The sequence below is a fragment of the Eutrema salsugineum genome, unplaced genomic scaffold (genome assembly GCF_000478725.1).
Source record: "Eutrema salsugineum unplaced genomic scaffold, Eutsalg1_0 scaffold_8, whole genome shotgun sequence".
Classification (NCBI taxonomy): domain Eukaryota; kingdom Viridiplantae; phylum Streptophyta; class Magnoliopsida; order Brassicales; family Brassicaceae; genus Eutrema; species Eutrema salsugineum.
The window spans coordinates 10772884-10780434 of NW_006256414.1; the positions used below are offsets into that span (position 1 = coordinate 10772884).

General features: G+C 40.9%; 2 non-coding genes across 2 annotated transcripts; one reads left to right on the forward strand and one right to left on the reverse strand.

Moving 5' to 3' along the window:
- The first annotated feature begins 3392 nt into the window (after positions 1-3392).
- Positions 3393-3499, forward strand: LOC112082255. The gene has a single exon (XR_002896907.1). It is a non-coding gene; the product is annotated as a small nucleolar RNA R71 (small nucleolar RNA).
- Positions 3500-6664: 3165 nt separating this feature from the next.
- LOC112082333 lies at positions 6665-6770 on the reverse strand. Its single transcript, XR_002896995.1, has one exon. It is a non-coding gene; the product is annotated as a small nucleolar RNA R71 (small nucleolar RNA).
- Positions 6771-7551: the final 781 nt, after the last annotated feature.

Below are 7551 nucleotides of genomic sequence, written 5' to 3' on the forward strand. Positions count from 1 at the left end.
TATACAATGACTTTTGATCCCACCAGTGAACTTATCAAAGGCAAAGACTATTGCCAGCATTTCCTTCTCAGTAGTAGCATACTTCTCTTGTGCAGAGTCAAGTGTTCTACTGGCATAGTAGAGGACATGTAGCTTCTTGTCTTTCTTTTGCCCAAGCACTGCTCCAACAGCAAAATCAGATGCATCTGTCATGACCTCAAAAGGAAGGGACCAGTCTAGGGCCTGAACTATTGGTGCACTTACCAATGCCTCCTTGATCAACTTGAAGGCTTCTTCACATTCAGCATCAAAGATGAAGTCCACTTGTTTACACAACAGTCTTGTCAAGGGCCTGACAATTCTTGAGAAGTCTTTGATAAATCTTCTGTAAAACCCTGCATGCCCAAGGAAACTCCTTATCCCTTTGACTGAAGTGGGGGTTTGCAGATTCACCATCACTTCCACCTTTGCTCTGTCAACCTCAATACCCTTCTCAGATATCTTGTGCCCAAGAACTATTCCTTCCTACACCATGAAGTGGCACTTCTCCCAGTTCAACACCACGTTGTGCTGCTCACATCTCTCCAAGACCTGTGACAAATTAGAGAGACAATCCGAGAAGGAGGAGCCATAGACACTAAAGTCATCCATGAACACCTCAACTTTCTCTTCACTAATGTCAGAGAAAATGTGCATCATACATCTTTGAAAAGTGGCCGGTGCATTACATAAACCGAAAGGCATTCTCCTGTAAGCAAATGTGCCATAAGGGCATGTGAATGTTGTTTTCTCTTGATCCCGGGGATCTATGGGAATTTGGAAGAACCCCGAGTACCCATCGAGAAAACAAAAGAAGGGGTGGTTTGCAAGCCTCTCTAACATCTGATCAATGAAAGGTAAAGGAAAATGATCCTTCCTAGAGGCTGCATTGAGCTTTCTATAGTCTATACACATTCTGTGTCCTGTGACAGTTCTAGTAGCTATAAGCTCATCCTTCTCGTTTTTAACCACTGTGATCCCACCCTTCTTGGGCACAACATGAACAGGAGACACCCATCTTGAGTCAGAGATTGGGTAAATTATCCCTGCCTCAAGAAGTTTTAGTATCTCCTTCTTAACCACTTCCTTAAGGTTGGGGTTAAGTCGTCGTTGATGCTCAATGGAGGACATAGATTGGTCCTCTAGGTGGATCCTGTGGGTGCAAATGTCAGGAGAGATCCCTCTAATATCAGCCAAAGAATACCCTATGGCTCTCCTAAACTTTCTTATTTCATTAAGCAATGCACTCTCTTGATCCTCTAATAGGCTATCATTGATGATGACAGGATATGTGGAGTTTAAGCCCAAGAAAGCATACCTAAGCCCTGTTGGTAGAGGCTTGAGCTCAACAGGGGGTGCATCAGCCTCATTCCCATCCTGGTCCAAGCTGCTTTGGCTGGTGTCTGATCCTTTGATTGCAAAAACCTCAGAACCACTTTGTTCCAGCTCCAAAAACCTTGTCTCAGGACCCAACTCTCTAGCATTGTCCAAATACAACTTGTACCCTTCACTTGCTTCAGCTAAGAGCCCATTGTCTCCTTGTTCTTGAGTTAGAGCAGCTTGAAGAGGATCCTCAGTGTTCAGCTCCTCAAGCAACTCATCAGCCAGCTGATCCATTGTCTCCACATAGAAACATTGCCCCTCAATGGTGGGTTTCTTCATCATCTCATTCACATCAAACTTGAGCTTTTCAGACCCAAGTTGAAGCTCTATTATCCCACCTCTCACATCAATAATAGCTCCTGCAGTTGCTAAGAATGGCCTGCCCAAGATAAGAGGATCTACTGGTTCCTCATCCATTTCCAGCACAACAAAATCTGTTGGAACCTCAAAACCACCAGTCTTAACAGGTAGATCTTCCAACATACCAACATGCAATCTAACTGATATATCTGCAAGGATAAGAGAAATCCTTGCAGGTTTGAAGACTCTAAAGCCCAGCTTCTTTGCTATGGAGAATGGCATCAAGCTGACTGATGCTCCTAGATCACAAAGACATCCAGAGAATAGAAGAGGTCCAATGGCACAAGGGAGTGTGAAGCTCCCTGGATCAGTTAACTTCCTTGGAATGAACTTCTTCTGAATGATAGCACTGCATTCATGACTTAGTACTACCATGCCTTGAAGCTCTTTTGTCTTGTTCAGAATGGCATCCTTCAAGAACTTCCCCATCTTTGGCATTATTAAGAATGCATCAATGAGAGGCATTGTGAGTGGTGTCTCCTTGAGTGCCTTCTCAAATACAGCTCTTGCCTTATCCATAAGTTGCTTCTTAAATCTCCCTGGAAATGGGAGCTTGGGTTGGTATGGAGGTGGTGGCACATATTCTTCTCTGGTTCTGGTTCCTTTGCTACCTCTTTACCCTTTTCTGTCCTTGGTTTCTCAGCAACTTGATCATCTTTTAAGGCTGCCTCCCCCTCAGTTTGATCATTGTCCTCAATGATCACTTTGTTGTTCTCAATACCAGGTACTCTTTTCCACTCCTCAGTGTGATGGCCTTAGCATATTCTTTGGGGTTGGGTTCTGGTTTTCTAGGTAGGTGACCTTGGTTCCTTGAGCTTGATGCCTGGTTTTGCTTCAGTTCCTTGATTTCTTGTTCCATGGCTGCATTCTGGCTTGCAAAGATCTGTTGACCCTGAAGTAGTTGTTGCAGAATATCAACCATATCTGAACCCATCTGTGGCTGTTGTTGACCCGTTGGAGGCTGAAACTGTTGTTGAACAGGCGCTTGCTGTTGGAACTGTGGAGGACCAAACCCTGGTGGTGCCTTTTGCTGCTGTGTACTGAAATTAGGACCCTGAAATGGTTGTTGTTGCTGACCAAAACCTTGATTCTGAGCAAACTGATTCTTTGGTTGAAAGGATCCTTGAAAGTTGTTCTTGGGAACAAAGTTTTGTGGAGCTTGAGAATTGGGATACACCTGGTCTTGTGGGTCAGCTACATTGGTCTTCCTGTAGGAAAGGTTTGGATTGGCATTACCATACTGATATCTCTGAAACCTCTGATTCCCAATGTAGTTAAGCTCCTCTTGGGTGAGACCCTCTTCACTTATGTTCTCAAAGATTTGAGATGGTTCCTCATACTCTCCAACAAAATGCATTGGCTTGTGAGTTACCAACTTCAACTTGTCTAATTCACTTCTCAACTCCTTAACTTCTCCGGTGAGCCTCTGTTCTGAGCTTGAACCTTCAGACCTATTTGATCTGTCATAGTCTTCACCATAAGTATCATTGCTCAATGCTAAGTTCTCCACTAGCTCTAAAGCAGCATGTATCTCTTTACCCAGAAAGTTCCCATTGGAAGCAGTATCCAGCTTGTTTCTAATCTTGGGAAGAGCTCCTCTATAAAGTGTGCTGAGAAGAGAAGCCTCACTAAACCTATGGTGTGGGCATTGGTTTGTGTAGCTCCTGAATCTCTCATATGCTTCACCAAAACTCTCATTGCTGTGCTGAGTGAAGGTAGAGATTTGGTTCCTCAGTTTTGCAGTTCTTGAGGTGGAGAAGAACTTAGATAAGAAGGCTTGCTTGCATTGCTCCCAGGTTTGAATGGAGCCTCTTGGAAGATTCTTCTCCCATTGATGAGCTTTATCACCAAGACTGAATAGGAATAGTCTTAGCTTAAAGCTGTCTTCTGAAACTCCATTAATCTTGGTCAGATCACACACCTTATCAAACTGGTCCAAGTGTTCCAAGGGATCTTCCATTGCTAACCCATGGAACTTTAAATTCTGGATCATATCAGCAATGATGCCTTCACTTCAAAGTTGTTGTTTTGCACAGGTGGTGCCTGAATACCAGCTCCATACTGATGAGCATTGGCCCTGTCATTCTCTCCAACATAGACTTGGGGTTGCTCATATCTTCTTTGCTGTTGTTGGAAAGGGTGGGGTTGGTGGTGTACTTGTTGTCTTTGCTGAACATTGGCCTGGTGCCTCTGTTGATGAGCTTGAGCTTGTCCCTGGTGGACATAAGCTTGTTGATGGTGCACCTGTTCCTGATGAACATTACCCTGATGAAGCCCTTGACCCACTCCATTACCAGCTCCATTACCCTGAGCCTGTTGCTCCTGAACCGGTATTTCTATATCTACCACGTGTTCTCCTTGTTCTGCCATCTCAGCCTGATCAATCTGTATACCACGTCTGTCCCTTCTCCTCCTTGGTACCAAAAGGTTGATGTTGTCGTTGAGAGGGAAAGGAGGACCACAGCTTCTTGATCTAGACCTGGTGTTCATACACCTGAAATCACAAACAGAACTTGAAAGGAATCAATAAAAACAAGAAGGTAAGCACTTGATCTCAAGAACAGATCAGAGCTTAATGCTAAACAAACCACAATTTGGCAACGGCGCCAATTGATAGACAAGACTTTTTAAGGTCTCAGGGCTATCAATCCCCTTGTCAAAGTAGCACAAAGAGGTCTATCAATCCAAGAATGTGGTGATAGACACTAAACTATGTAATCAGGTTCTTAATTCAAGCAAACAAGAGTGGTTTTGATTATCTAAAGACAACTACAAACTTAAACAGGATTAAAGACGGAAAATTGGCTAATTCAGACCTAAACTTTCATAAAATGTTAAAGTTATGCCTAAACTAATTTTCTGGTGTAAACATACTTAATTCTTATAAAAATTTGAATTTCATCTTTAATCTATTATTTTTGTGCTTAAACCAATTTCCGTCCAATCGGTGTTAACTATCCGTTAACGACGTTTATGTGGAATCCACGTCAGCAATGGTTTCGTTTTGGGCTTGTGGACTTTAATTATAAAAACAAATAAAACGGCGTCGACTTCACATTTTGCGTTTATCCAGAGTCGTCTAAACGAACCCAAAAGACTCGCAAACGGTTTTCTCCCGGTAAAAGAGGTAAATTTGTTCTGTTTGTTTCTTTGGGAAAACTGAAATTTATTTGCAGTATCTACTCTGTTTCCGTCTTCAATCTCTCTGCTTTACTCAAAAATTCTGTTAATACATAGGTCACGTGGCTCCGCTGCCGCGGAAACCCCAGAATCTGAATCTATAGGTTTCCCCACATAGAGCTGGTAAAGTAGTCCACTACTTTAGTTACAAATTTGACACGCCACTATGTTACAGGGACGATATATATATCGAAATAGAATCGTGACTTTTAGCGAGTATTTAGAAGTTTGGTCTTTTGGAGTCTTTGGATCATTGTTAGAAATGAAAAAATTTGAGCTTTCACAATATTTTAGTAACAGTTTCTGTTTGTGGAACTTACACTGTATCTGCAGTCAGATTGATGAGAATTGAGTTTGGTGGAGCGTTTGCTGATCTTTTGAACGAGAAAGGGAAAGGCTCCGGGAGCAATGAGATGAGTTACGTCGAAAGAACAATCAGGTTTCAAACTCGCGATTTGGATGACCGGGATCTTAGACTGGTTAGTGTCCCCATTCCCATCTTTACTGAGTAGAAACCTTGAAGAAGACAGAAGACAACTACACTCAGAGACGACTTAGGGATTTGGAAATCAAGTTCTTCAGTCTCTTGATTCTTGTTTGAGTTCAATGTGTTCTTCCAGCAGTTGGGGTAAGTTAAATATTTTTCCCTTTTATGTGTTCGTGAGTGTATTAATTTTTCATCTTCTTCCATATAACCGCCATTGGAATCACCTCCTTTCCTTAATACAAACCCCAAAATATCTCTTGCGCTGTGTAATGTGTTCGTGAAGTTTATATCTAAACCAAATGAAAGGCGGTGGCATTAACTCAACTTTTCTGTCTTATTGTGAAATTCTCCGCGTCGCCGTGAATTCCTCAGTGGAGCAGATACGGCGGGCGTATCACAAGCTTGCTATGGTGGGTCATTGTTGCTTCCTTTTTTTGGGTTAAATCATTGTTGCTTCTTGTTTTGGAGAATATGACAATTTTCACAGAGAAATGTGTGCTGACAATTTTTTTTTGTTTTTTGTTTTTTCGATGAAGAAGTGGCATCCTGATTGGTGGACGAAAGATCCTTTGAGATCTGTAAAAGTAAAACGAAGTTTCCAGCAGATTCAAGAAGCTTATTCATGTACGGCTCTGTTCGGTCTCTGTTTTGCTGTCATGACGAAGAAGGAAAACTAACATTGTTTTGCCTGGAAACAATTTGTTATGTTCATCGTTTTATCTGTTTTTTATAATTAAATTCCTTAAACCCAAAACGACACCGCTGTTGACGTGGATGCTATATAGATGTCATTTAACGGATTGTTAACACCGATTAGTTGGAAACTGGTTTAAGCACAAAAATAATAAATTAAGGATAAAAATCAAAATTTTATAATGATTAAGTATATTTACACCAGAAAATTAGTTTAAGCATAACTTTAAAAAAACCAATTCCTTGGGGTTCCTTCTGAGTTTGAAGTCAATCCTCAAATCATCTCATTGGTGAAGCAAAACCAATTCCTTGGGGTTCCTTCTGAACACCCAATGGACCATATCGAGTTCTTTAAAAAAATCTGCAGCATGATGAGAACAAACCAAGTTCCAGCAAACTATTTAAAGTGTAAGTTTTTCCCTTTTTCATTAGCAGACAAAGCTCGCCGTTGGTTGAAATCTTTGCCTGCAGGATCGATTACTAATTGGGAAGAATGTAAAACTGCTTTCCTGAACCACTTCTATACTAAGTCAAGGTCGAACCAGTTGAGAACAAAGATCTCAAGCTTTCAACAAGGACCGACTGAATCTTTCTATGAAGCCTGGAAACGTTTTAAGGAGTATGAACGTGATTGCCCTCACCATGGATTTCCTGGATCAAGCCTGCTGAGTACATTTTACCGAGGTTTGCAACCAAAATACAAACTTTCACTTGATACAGCTAGCAATGGAGATTTTGGTGATAGACAAGACTTTTTAAGGTCTCAGGGCTATCAATCCCCTTGTCAAAGTAGCACAAAGAGGTTTATCAATCCAAGAATGTGGTGATAGACACTAAGCTATGTAATCAGGTTCTTAATTCAAGCAAACAAGAGTGGTTTTGATTATCTAAAGACAACTACAAACTTAAACAGGATTAAAGACTAATGAAATGATTAAACAAGAACTAAACAATGACAAATGATGAGAATGTATGAATGATGATGAGAAAGGTCTTAGACATGATAGTGGATTAGGGTGCCTTCAGTAATAAACTAATGAGCTAATGAATCATATGATCAAGCAAACCATTCAACATAAACATCTTTAATTAAGTTAATCCTCTCATGAAGGTATTAACTCCTATGCTAAAACAGTTTCTAACCCAATCATCATCAGTGAAACATGAGTTAACAAGCATTAAGAATCAGTTTAATCTGTCATTTAAGCATATAAACAATCATTCCCATGATGAATAACACTTAAATCTCTAACAACCTTGGTTCAGGCATTTCATCAAACACTTTTGATGCATGAAATGCCCAGAATCTAGACCACATATGATTTGTATGGATCTAGCATTAAGAACAGGTTGTAGAGAATGGAATATGCAAGATCTAACCCCTAAGCTCACTAATCTACCACTTAAGCACCCCAATCTACATATCTAAG